Source organism: Haemorhous mexicanus, chromosome 17 (assembly GCF_027477595.1).
Source record: "Haemorhous mexicanus isolate bHaeMex1 chromosome 17, bHaeMex1.pri, whole genome shotgun sequence".
Classification (NCBI taxonomy): domain Eukaryota; kingdom Metazoa; phylum Chordata; class Aves; order Passeriformes; family Fringillidae; genus Haemorhous; species Haemorhous mexicanus.
In genome coordinates, this window is record NC_082357.1 from 3,993,983 (window position 1) to 4,007,370 (window position 13,388).

Genomic DNA, 13,388 nt, shown 5'->3' on the forward strand with positions numbered 1-13,388 from the left:
AATGCTGCAGCTGTAACAAGTGAGATTGATTATTTTGACAAGGTAGGGGGAGTAAATAAATGCAAAGAAACAGAAGAAGGAGAACAAAAAGTTTTCAGTTGAAAACAAAATTGCTTGAAGATTTCAGTATTTTCTTTAGGTGAATTTTAAGTTTGAAAAATGCTTGAAAGTTTGAAAAGGTTACTTAAAGAAGGCTCAGAACAACTGAGAACTATGAGTAAGTGCCTGTGTTCTCTGTGAGATCAGCAGGCTTTTTTTTCCCCTCATGATTCAGCCACTGTTGGTGACCTCAGCCCAAAAACCTGCAAAGATGCTGCCCCAACTATGATGTTTGACTGCTGAATTTGGCCTTCAGGAGGAGGGTGCAGAACTGTCTGTAAGAGCTACAAAGGTTATTGAACATTTATGGAGAAGCAAAGCCACTGTTTAGAATGAGGAATTTTCTAAATATCATCAAGTCTTGGAAAAAGAGAGAAAGGAAAATGATGCCTATAGCTTCCTGCACTGTGAAAATGTTGAGTGGGAGAAGGGGAAGGAAAAATTACTGAAGTATAGGGTCTGTCTGCATTTTCCATAAAATGATGCTGAACTTTCAGGAGAAAAAAACTTTAGTAAATATTGAAGTGAGCAGAAAGGATTTAATGAGTTTTTAAAGTACACACCAAGATGGATATCATGCTGGGCTGACAGGAGAGCAGAAGACAACAATTTAAATGCTTTTATGGTCTTTTGCTGTTTCACAGTGATATCCTAAAATCAACCACGAGCTTGGCTTTCCCCAGGATTATTACAGCTTGTTATCTTGGGAGCAGTGAGAGGTAATGTGTGAGTAGCCCGCTATTATCTAGTGACCATTTACTTAGAGGAAAAATGCACAGTACGAGGAGAGTAACTTTGCAAGGTGGCTCCTAGTGCCATCTAAACTACTCAATGCTACCGTTTGGTTTCTATGAAACTATAAAGACAACTTTGGCCAAGTTCCTGCTTTTACAAATTGGTGTTTCTCTGCTTCATTCAGCAAAGTGATAGGAGTTTTAGCATACAGCAAATTGGATGGAGATGTGATTCCTTTGTCTTCACAGTGCTCTCTTACACTTACATTAATAATCATTATCACACAGTTATTGCTCAGCTCTTTTTCCCTTGCTAAAGTAAAACAAAAGCAGTCCATCTCCTTGATGCACTTTACAGAGTGAGTATAGAGTGAATCTTGCCCATAAAAGTGCTGTTGGGCTGGCAGCACTGTGAAATTAAGTTCTCAGCCCAAATTAATATGGCCTATATAAAAGTACAGGTCTCTCAAATATTGTTTAGCTCATGAAGGGTAATCTGCTCAAGTCCTGTGTTTTGCAGTCCTTGTTCCATCACTTTTTGGATGGCCTGTTGAGAGTACTAATAAATACACATTTAAAAAATATTGCACACGTAGATGAGTCCACAAAATTAACTCCAGTGATCCCAGACTGCATGGGACAAGGGAAAACAGATTATTTCCAAGTCAAACTTCCAGAGAATCATTTTGCCTTGACGGATTCTTATTCTTTTGGTGTGGATTGGATCCCAGCTGCACCACCTAAAGTTCTTTAGATATTCTTTTTGCACTTCTACGGTGGAAAGTTGGGGTATAAAACCACACCCTGCTGTGCAGGGAACCTTCCAGCAGCAGGTGAAGGATGGGGAAGGCAGAACTGCTCTGCCACCCATCATAGTGGTGGACAGTTTATCCTGTCAGAGACTCTGTGTTTCACTGCTTTCCTTCTGTAATGCTGTGCTTCTTGTAATTTGTTGGAAAAGGAGTAAAACTTTGTTTTCTTAGAAATCTCAGTCAGGTATTTAAGTATCAGTGGCGTGGTTTTGTAATATTTCTAGTTTTTAGTGAGACTTATAAGAGACAATGTAGTCACTTCAATATCATTGGTGATTTTTATCACCCTGCCCCATTTTGTCTTGTCCATCTGCAGCCACTGTGCTTTTACCTTTCTTCTGAGAAAAGACTAGTCAATCCATTCAATTTTTCCATTGGGAAAAATAGCAAAAAAAAAAAAAAAAAAAAAACCAGAAAAACAAAACAAAAAATAAACCCCAAAAGCCCAAACCCAGACAAAACAGCTAATCTTTTCTGCTGGACAAAAAGCACTGTAAAGACTGCTGTGAAATTCTGAGTTGAATTATAAGAGCACTTCTTCAGATTCCATGTTGGGTTTGAACATAAACAAATTAGAGCTGTTAATTTTGTGAGAATTTCCTTCTAGATTAGGCTTTACCTTGAACTCCCACTCTCATATTCCCTAGGACAACAGAACAATAATTTGTTGTATAAACAATAACAGTAGGGACTTGGTCTCTCTGGATACCCCCATCTGGCAGAGGAAATCTGGTTGTTAGCATATCAAAAGACCTGGTGAATTTCTTCAGTTTACACAGACTGAAATTAATAGAACTCTGTAAAACTTTCTACCATTTCTTTTTTTTTTTTTTTTTTCACTAAAATTAGGAATCCTATAATGTTTATGAGATTTTTTTTTTTTTTTTACTTTTACATATTGAGAGGAAAGTCTCTGCCCTCCTTCTCTTTAGGTACAGAATTTTTAATTCATTTATTAAAAACAAAAATCCCCAACTCATCTGTTCTCAAGTCCCTACTTTCTTTGGGAAGGTAAGTTCCCACTGGAGATGGAATTTTGCTTTCCTGCTGCAGCTAAAAACAGTCTCAGGATCCCTCATGGTTGTTTTTTGTTTCTTTGCAACAAAACCAACCCACATTTCTGCCAAGTTATCCATTGTCTCAAAACACCACCAACAACACTGCGTTCAGCATGTTAAATCCCTGGTAATGTTCTGAAACTCTGGCAGATTTGAGGTTTATTTTTATGTTGTGTTATTGAAGCTTTTATAAAAGCATGGGCTTGGGGAAGGTGTTTGTCCTTGTGGTGCTCCTTTTGCTTTTGCTCAGTGTCATCTGGCAAGTGAAAGGAATATGGGTCTTAGGAAGCACAGGGTTAAACTGGTGTGGGTTTATTTCACTGTTACTTTTATTGCTTCTTTTTCTCCTCTCCTTTTGTTGATTTAAGTCTCTGTTTTCTTGGATTCATTTAAAAGGCTAGAACACACACACACAAAATTTTGTTGCCTTTATATACTGAAAGAAGAGGCAAAGTTTTAAATAATAATGACTTGCCAAATATTTTATTTTCATTGAAGTGTCTGACAAGGTTTTGTACAAGCACTTCTGTCTCAACAGAAAGTACCTATGCAAAAGCAGAATAACAAAAAGATTTATTGGCTGAAACAATTCCCACTGTCATGTGGTACATAAGAATTAAATATTTATTCCTACTCGCTGGGATAATAAAACTCTATTCAATTATGTTACAGACACTGGCAAATGATTGTTGAGCCCTCTAATATTGCTGCAAATGGTAAAAAATACAGTATAAACAATACATGAGGAAACATTATGGGTAAATATTCTCTAGCCCACAGAGTTTGCTTCTTTGTTCCAATAATTATTAAGACAGATGACAAAGCCAACAGCAGTCTGTGGTGCCAAAAATGTGAATTTCAAAGATGTTCTGCTGCTGCTGAGCCCAAAAGCTGCAATGGTTTGGGGCTGCACCATGCAGGATGGCTGTCCCTCATGACTGTCCTTAGCCTTCCTAGAAATTCAGAAGAGCTGGTTTTCCCTTTAGCCAGATGAATGTTAAAAAAAATTTCATTTCTCCCCTTTCTTGCTGATTAAAGCCATTTGTCCTTTGACAGTGGCACTCTGCAGCAGGGGTTCATTTCTCAGAGTGGGGCTCTGCAGCAGAGGTGCATTTCCGAGCGGGGCTCTGCAGCAGGGGTGCATTTCTCAGAGTGCAGTCTGCAGCCTGGGTGCATTTCTCAGAGTGCACTCTGCAGCAGGGGTTCATTTCTCAGAGAGGGGCTCTGCAGCAGAGGTGCATTTCCGAGCGGGGCTCTGCAGCAGAGGTGCATTTCTGAGTGGGGCTCTGCAGCAGGGGTGCATTTCTGAGTGGGGCTCTGCAGCAGGGGTGCATTTCTCAGAGTGCACTCTGCAGCAGGGGTGCATTTCTCACAGTCCCTGCAGCCACACCAGCATGCCACAGGGTCCTGGGCTCTCTGGAGCCCAGCTGGCCCCTGTCCTTTGCTGCTGCCTGTGTTAATTAGCACAGTCTGTAATTACACTCTGAGAAATCCACACCTTTGGCAGACCCTGCCTCCAGTCCCAAGCACAAAGCAGCAGCAGCTTTTGTTCAGGATCTCTCCTTGTCGGTTTACAATTCCTCTTAGACTTGTTCACTGCAGACATATCTTTGCTAGAAATTCTTCCTCTTATTTCTCCTGGGACTGTTGTGTGTACCTGTGCCAGCCCAGGAGCTGGGGCTGGGTGGTGACAATTTTGTAATTAGCTGTTCCTAGCACTAACTTTGCTTTCAGAGGGAAGAGTGTTCCCAACCCTTGCTTTTTCCCTTCGTGCCATATTTCTCTCTTATCTCTTAGAATGTGGTGTGCACTTCTTTGCAAGCAGTTGTAACCATTAGTAATCAAAACCCAGCAGAGCACAGCATTTGTCAGAAATCCCATTGCTCCCAAACTGTTGCTGTAAATGAATCCATTCCCATACGAGTATGATAATTTTAAAAGCATTATCAGAAGAACTAGAATTATTTTCTCATTTTCTCCCAGCAAATGGATCCATTGATCCTTAATAACTTCCCAGTAATTCTGCTAATTGTCATGTTTCCATTAATAAGTTTAAAAATGTGCCATCAGATTGGTAGGTGTGTGTGTGCATCACTATGCCTAGAGTGCATCGAGCTGTTTTTAAACAGCAGTAATGAATTGGGGCTAATAGAGAAATGTTTTCATACTTCTGTTAGTTAACAGCCTGAAGTAGATGGAGAAAATGGGAAAATATCAACAGCGCCCATCATCTGGGCAGCGTGCCAGTATTGATAACAAAATAATTAAAAGATAACAGTGTTTAAAAACAAACTGTAAGCCTGGCCAAAAGTAAAAATCAAACCCAATCAGGCTGGTTCTGTGCAGGCTATGCACAATATAAGCTTGGATAATGTTGTTTGCTTTTATCCTTGGGAGGTCTGGAAGAGTCAGCGCTCAAATACACATTACTTCTTGTAGGACCCTGATGATTCTTAATTTTCCATTAGCATATAGAAGAACTGTAGTGTGTCTTTTTAAACTTACTTTGTGTTAAATGAGGATAAAATAAGGGAAATTCTCCTAGTCAGGACTGTTTTGCCTGCAACAGTCTGTTCAGGATATCTGAGTAACAAACTGCCACCAAATTTTAAAGGCTGGGTATTTTTTCCTTAGAAATGGCTCACTTCAGATCAGTGTTTGAAGGAGAGGGGGGTGTTTCAGGGAGAGAAATGAGACCGTGTTTAAGAGATTGACATGACACAAGAGAAGCATTTGTCATTAATTCAGCTTAGCCATATCTAGAAAGACTTGGAGCATAATATTTTTTTTTTTTTTGCCTTAACAATGGAATGTTCTTTGCTAAGTTGGGACTGCTACTGGCAAGGAACATTTCAGCCACCTTTAAACTGCAGCCTCCTCAGTGCTGCAGCTTTTCCATAACCAACAAAAACACTGCAAAACCCCGGAGATCAGAAGTGCTTATCAGATACTTTAAAGCAATCTGCCTTTAGAAAATTAAAGAAGTTAGAATTCCTCAGGAACCCACTGCATGTCGGCATCTGGCTGGGTCCTGGAATGCTCTGCCAGTGGTGACCCTGAGCCTGCTAATTGTGCTGGGTTTGTTTTGCTCATTGTTAAAGTTCCCCGGTCCCACCTGCGGGGAGGCTGTTCCAGAGAGCAGCAATTTGGGATGGAGGATCCGCTCTCAGGGTGGATGAGTAAGCACTGATGTACATCTGTGCTCCTGGCACTGCAGCCAGCACAGCCAGCTTTTGGGAGTCAGGGGTTTTTTACCCTATGTGCCGAGGTGAGAAACTTTGGTCCACTCTCTGTCTTGAACATGGCTGGTGAAGATCAGGGAAAAACATCCTTTTCCCATATTTTTCATCAAAAGCTCAGGTCCAGTTTCTAATACTGTGTGCAAGCAAGCCTGTATTTGGACCAGCTACACAGAAAAAACAAAGCCACCTATCACAGTGAATCCAACTCTAGAAAAGAGGAACAAACAAACATTATCCCATGCTTTTTCTGCCTTTTTACTTTTCCTTCTATCCATTCCAGTTCCCCACCCCAATAATGAAACAAACTTTTAAAGGTCTTTAACAGATGTTTTCTTATTTTACTCAGGTGGGATTTTTATGATGCATTAGTCTCTTTTATGTCATTTTATTTTGGCAGCTGCATTCTACACTAATTAGCACACCAGAGAGATCTCCCAGTAAGAGCACATGGGCACCCAGTGGTTAAGAATTTGGTAGCACATTGCAGAGTCCATGGACTGAAATGGGAGGCTGCAGCCTGTTTGCAATTCCTGCGTGGGGCATAATTGCATGTCTGAACCACTCAGCTGTTGGTGCTCTGCATGTTTTGTTTGTGCAGCTTTATAAGGGAACCACCAAAACCTTTGTAAATTGTTGTGAATTATGATTTTGTGGAAGTTACCCTGTGCTGGCTGACTAATGTATATATGTTGTGCTTGTGCTTTGTGAAAAACAGACTGGAAGCATTTAAGTACATATTTAAATATGTGTGTATGCACTTGCTGTGTGACCCTAAGAGTCTCACCTTTTTCTTTAACACAGCTAAAATTTTTAGAGTTGCGTGATGCTGGTGTAGAGGGAAGCAGTGCAACAAAACCAATTTCAAATTTGTGCTAGAAAGCAGTTTTCTCCTAGAGCATTTTGTGTGCTATCAAGCATTACATCTGCAGTGTCTGTCTTCCAAAAAGCATAAAGTTTACTGTTACACTGCAAGCTGGAGCGTGACCGCCGTGGTAGCAATCCTAACTCACAGTCCACCTGGCTGGTAGTGGGAGATACCAGAAGCAAGACTGAGACATTAATTTTTAGTTTTCATCAGAAAGATGTGTCAGTGTGAGACAAAATGAGTGAGTGGAACAGGCTGGGGCAGGTTCAGGAAATAGCGAAGGTGGAGGAGACCGAAGTCTAAAGCTGTTCCCTCATTTGGAGTAATTAGTTTTCAAAACTGAAAAAGCTCAGCAAAGCATCATTATTTTCTCATTTTCTCCCCTTCTACAGCTCCACTTGCATGTTTCCAGCAGTTTCTCCTGCCCTGAATCTTCTCAAGTGTCTCCCAGGCTGTTTTCCCTCATTGCCTGGGAGATGATTCCCTTTGTGGCTGTTCCTGAGCTAAGGCTCTGTGTGCAGCTCAGGCACGCAGAGGTTCTGGTGGTGCCCCTCTGTCAGAGCTGTGCTGACACACCTGGGACACGCTGCCTGGACCCTGCCAGGTGTTTGCCAACTGATGGTGCCCATGACTTGATTAAGCACTTGTGCAAGAGCTAATGGTGCGCTCCCATAGGAGCTAACAGGGGACTCACACTTGAACTGCTTGGACACTCATGTCAACTCATCAGATGGTCATGCATGCGTGTGGGAAATCACACAATTCATGCCCAGGGCAATCATTTCTTTAGTTCCTCTTATTTTTCCTCAGAACTGAAATACCTCCCAAACTTGGCCTAGGCAGGAACAATGGGATGCTGGTTCTGTATATGTGCACGTGAATGCTGATTTTTATCCAAGAGCACTGAACGTGTGTCTGGGCTTTGTGCCTGCCAGAAGGAAGCTCAGGTTTAGGTTTGTCAGGTTTTGTCCTACCTGACCATGGCCTACTGTTTACCTGTCTGACCAAACCCCAGTGAGGGGGTATATTTAAATATATAAATATAATTATATAAATATATAGTTGATTATATCCCAGTGACACTCACTGTCAGAACAGCTAAAGACAGTTCTGCTTCCATCCTTTGAAGGAATTAAAGTTTTTGTTTGTCTTCATGGTTTCAAGTGAGCTGCAGCATCTGAAGTGAGAGTCTGAACCAGGAAATGTGCAATAATATATAAAACAAAACCTTTTCTTTCACTTGTTTCTTATCAGTGCATAATGGAGTTTTCAGAAGCCTTACTGGAAGAGTAGAATTATAGAATTACTAAAAAACCATTTGGTTTTAACATAGGAATTTCAATGACATCAGCATTCTGTCTGAAACTCTGTCCAGCTGTTTGTCTTTTGAGACAAAGCAATTGCTGTTTATAGATGAATATACATAGCAAAAGTAGCAATTGCTGTTTATAGATGAATATACATAGCAAAAGTAGCATCATTTTGCAGGAAAAGTAACTCCCTTGTCTTCTTAGAAATTCATTACTGATTTGGCAGAAGTATTTTTACTTTTTCTTGGCTCTTTGATCCAGAGATGTATGTGACTGTAACCTTGAGTGCCATTAGAACAGAGCACAGCCATCACATTGCCGTGTTTGAATCAGTTCTAGGCAGAGACCAGTTTTTAATTAGATCAGAGAAATCTGAAAGAACCTGAGCCAAATCACAGTGTATCTGAACTGCAGTATAAAAGCAAAATTAAGCTCAATGCAGTTTTGTTGGTAGCACTTCATTGACTGTAGGGTGTATGTGAGGTGTTTGAACTCGAAGATTGAATTCGGCAGAAAACTGTTCAGTCCTTTATAATCTGGGAAGGATTTTAAAATTCCACCATTTAATTTTTCTTTTTACTCACCGGATTATGAGGAATTCTGCTCGCTATTCTGATGCTCTGCTTGAATACATCAAGAGACTTTTTCTTGCTTGTTTTTTCCTTTGTGCACCTTTTAGCTATAAATCAGTGCCCTTTCATACTAGACCTTTGATGTATACTCAGTAAAAGATGCAGGGGAACAAGTTTGTCTTTATTAATCATGGTGAAAACAGAGAAGCTTTCCACCTCGGTGATGAGATTTGTGTAACTAAAAGACAGCAGGAGCCTTCGCACTCTGCAGCTCCCACCACTCTCCAGAGTCACTTCATACATCAGTGTCAACCTTGGCCTGTTCTCTCCAGGGACAGTATAATTATCTTCATGAAGTGCAACTGGATGGTGTTTCTGAAGTGGAAAAATTGAATCTCAGTTTTGCAAAAATTCTTCCTGTTCCCTTGCAGCCTGCTCTCCCACTTGATCAATAGTTGGTTGCCATCTGGACACTGTTCTGATCAGGCAGCTCTGGGTGTCCCTGCTGGAGCTGTGGGGCTGGGCCAGGGGTCTTCCAGAGGTCCCTTCCAGCCTCAGCCACCCTGTGAGTGGTAGAGCATCTCTGGGCTGGAAAGGGACTTCAGCTTGTGCAGTGGGTTTGTAATATTAGAGCTGCACTAAAGAGGAAGGTGCAGAGGGTTTCCATCGTTAACAGAATGTTCATTGAGTGCTTGCTGGGGTTTTTAGTGTGTTGACTGTTGTGGCAGTCACCTGACAGCAGAGCTGCTGGACAGATTCTGCTGCTACCTGCTGTAGGAAATGGCCAGCTGAAGAATAGAAATACTAAACTGCCTTGGTTTGGACAGACAGGTGTCTGCTAAGGAAGGCAGGAGCTTCCCCCGAAATGGAAAATGTAAACCCCCTCCCTCCAAATTATTACAATTTTGAAATTAAGGGGCTCTCAGGCAAAGATATGAGAGTAGAAATAACAGTTCTTTACTCGGAAAATTAAAAATAAAATAAAAAATGCACTAATACAAAACAGCACAGCCAGAGTCAGACCATGTCCTGCCCCTCTGTGTGTCCGGGTGGTGGCACAGTCCCATCCCAGGGGGGCTCAGGGTGGTGGCACATTCCCATCCCAGGGGGGCTCAGGGTGGTGGCACAGTCCCATCCCAGGGGGGCTCAGGGTGGTGGCACAGTCCCATCCCAGGGGGGCTCAGCCCTCCTGCAGTGCCAGCTGTGCTTCTGCTGGAGCAGGGATCCTGCACAAGGGGGGAGTTTTCCTCTGGAGCTCCAGGGCTGCTGGAGATGGGCCTGCTCTCCCTCTGGGAATGCAGGGGAGCAGAAGGCTGCTCCTCTGGGAATGCAGTGGGCAAAGGCTGCTGTGCTGTTTCCAGGTCAGATTGGATCCAGGGAGGAATGCTTGGCTCCTCCCCTGGGTGGAGCATCTCCCCATGGGATGCTGGAATTTGATCAGCCCTGCAGGGACACTCACTGGCCATGGAGAGAAAATAATAATTAATGGCCCATGAACAGCAGAGATCTCTTGGAGGGAGGATTGGCTGTGGGAGAGATAAAGAAACCTGCCCCATGAACAGCAGAGAACTGCCCCAGCTCTGACAGATGGGAACAGAACACACACCCCAGGCACATCTTGCATTTGCAACCTAAGACATAAATCTAAAACTGACACATTTGCTGTTTCAACTATTCAGTTTTGCTCTTTATCACATAAGTCCCTTTAACACTGGGGTTCGTTAGCGTAGGCTTCACCTTCCTTCTGCATTTCCTGGATGATGGAGATAATGGGATTGATTCTGAAGTTATTGAAGTGTTGGTGTAAGTTAGAGGTGTGTCAAGTGGAGTTAATGATGTTGCATTCATGCAAGTGAAGTGAGAATCAGTAAATTGAGTATAGGAAAGAAATGTGTGGTAGGCTGGGAGAGCAAAGTCTGAGCAGGAGGATAAATCTTGGTAGTGAGAATGTGAAATTAAAAAATGTATCATCTGGAAGAAAGGAGCACATGAGCCAGCTCCTCTGGTTTGTTCTCACTATTGTCAGCATCTTCCACTAAGTTCAACTGTGCACTGCATACCACACCAGACTCAGATGTATTATCTCCAAAAATGTATTTTAAAATATTTTAGTCGTTTATATAAAGGAAATTGTAACAAGCTGGGCTTTCAAAGCTATTGGTCTCATTATTTTTGCCAGTGTTTGTTCAAAATTCCCAGTGATCTACCTTTTTATAATTGGGTACTCAAGCACTGAAAACATTTTCTAAAATTACATAACATTTAAAAAAAAAGAAAAAATCAAAATAGGTTTTCAAATTATGTCTGCACATCGTTTTAATGTTTGCATTAAAAGCCACCAGAATCAAATCTGGTCAAGGATCAGTGAACAATGACCCCACTTGCTAAGGATCATTGTTATTGTTTTGTGGTTTAATGCCTTATCAGCTCTCTGTGTTAGCAGGTTTTCTCCTTGTCCTCTCAAAGGCACGATGCTCTCCTGCATTATTTCTCTCTTCTGCTTTGCTTTTTTATACACCTGCGAAGACATTTCCCACTCTCACAATTAACAATTATCTCACTACTAAAAACAAGAGTAAGATGCACTCACAAGGTGCAAAATAATGTTTCAACTTGTTCTGCCAACTGGATGCATAAAAATAACTTACCTGGCTGCTTCATTGCTGAGAAAACTGGAAGCAATTTATTCTTTAAACATACTGTGCCATTTGTATGTTTCAGGTACAGCAAATCTTGCTTCATTCATCATTTTCAAATAAATGCATAAAAAGCAATAGCTAGTCTTCTTTTGCTTATAACTACCCATGAAATAAATACTGTGCAAATCTCTTTCCTTTGTATTTTTAATATTTCAATACATTAGCACATTGCAAACGTGTTAATTCCTTGTGTACCTAGAGAATGGTGGCAAGTTTTTTCAGTTACTTTGGGAAATGCAAGAGTAGACTTTCTATTATGAAACTACATAACCACACATATACCTTACTAACACTAAAGGTATTTCCCAGCTGAGAATTTAAACTGTTTTCCCAAGGTCACCAAGGCATTGGTGATGATGGCAAATAATAGACACCCAGAAAAATGAATTTCTTTAAGAACTCCAGTGCATAATTTGAGGGTGATTTTTGGAGGGTCTGGTGACTGAGTGACAGCCTGGCCTTCAATGCCATCTGAGAGTGTGGACCTGTGTCTCATTCCTGAGGGGAAACTTCGGATTTTAGGTTAGCTCTAACTCCTAGATAGGGTAGAAATTCCTGAGACAGAGCCGTGGTTTCAGGCCTGGTGTCATCATTCCGTAGATCTCCTGGACTGAGTGGAATCCTGCACTTTGGCCCCAGCAGGGTTTGGGGTAGTGAGGGCATTCTGCAGTGGGATGGGCAGCACTGGTGGGAGGATCCACGCCCAGAGTTTGTTTGGGCAGCTCATCCTTTCCAAGAAAAAAAAGGGTTGGTTCCAACTATGCAAAATTGTTCATTTCTCAGTCATTACTTGGTGGACTGATCTCATCAGACTTTTTAATTTCACCTGTGATATTTTGGTAGGAGTTGCCCAAGATAAGCTCAGACATGAAGCCAAATTTTGGTACAATTTTGTTTGTCTTGCCTGACTGTGGAAATGAAACTAGAGCCACATCCATTAATAGAGTTTTCACAGGAAGCACCAGGGTGAAGTTTAGCATTGTGGCTGGTTCCCACCAGGGAGGATGGCATATTAGAAAAAAAATTTCATTGAAAGAATAATAAAGCACTGGAATGCCCTTCCCGGGGAGGTGGTGGAATCACCATCTCTGGATGTGTTTAAAAAAGCCTGGACATGGCCCTTGGTGCTATAGTCTGGGTGAGGTGTGAGGGCAGAGGTTGGACTCAATCTTAGAGGTCTCTTCCAACCTCATCATCCTGTGATTCTGGGATTCCTATTTTCCTCCTTTCCTATATTAACCTTTTGAGATTTTTGTGTTGTCTGTTGTGCTATTACATTTAATACTTCAGCGTGGTATATTCTTTAAAATAGTTCATGGGATGGAGTTATTAGAAATTCTTTTGATAGCATTGTAATTATTGAAAAATTATCCAAATTACCTGCATGGAACACACAAAGTGTAAGGCAAATCTGTCTAACAGTTTTATATTCACTTTCTAATGACCTTATTTCTCCAGGTATTTCCATTTAAAAAAAGAGAAAAGTACAGATTTTCAGGCAAATTGGTTTTCACATTTGGGAATTTAGTGTGGGTGAGACAGTTTCTCTTTTATAGTATTTTTAAAAAATCTAAGTCACTCATCATTATTTATAGATACATACTAAATTACTTTGCCAGGTTGTGGATAAGTGTTCTGGGTAGAAATTTATAATAAAAAGAAAATATAAATCGCTCATTACTTATGAAAAGTTTTTATGATATTATATTAAAAGAATAATGGTTTTGTATTCCAAACAGTTGCATAAACTGTTTTACTTACTTGCAAAACATGTTATGCTGTGGGGTTTTTTTTTCCCCCCACAAGTCTTAAAAATCCAGTTGTGAGGGAGAATGACTGCAAGGTGTTAAAATAATATACTTTTTCCTCAAAAGGATCCTGTAGCCTGCTTGCATAACCAGTGCATGAAAAAATGTGATACCAGTGGGTTGTTTTTCTTTTTAACTATTCATTATTTATGAAGTGCAGAGAAAAATAGACACAAATTATTGTTTCAG

The 13,388-nt window shown here is 41.0% G+C and overlaps 1 protein-coding gene across 31 annotated transcripts in view; it reads left to right on the forward strand.

Annotated features, from left to right (window-relative positions):
- The window catches only part of RBFOX1 (RNA binding fox-1 homolog 1), a 1,186,796-nt gene that overhangs the window by 754,621 nt on the left and 418,787 nt on the right, over positions 1 to 13,388 (forward strand). The gene's annotated exons all lie outside the window — the stretch shown is intronic.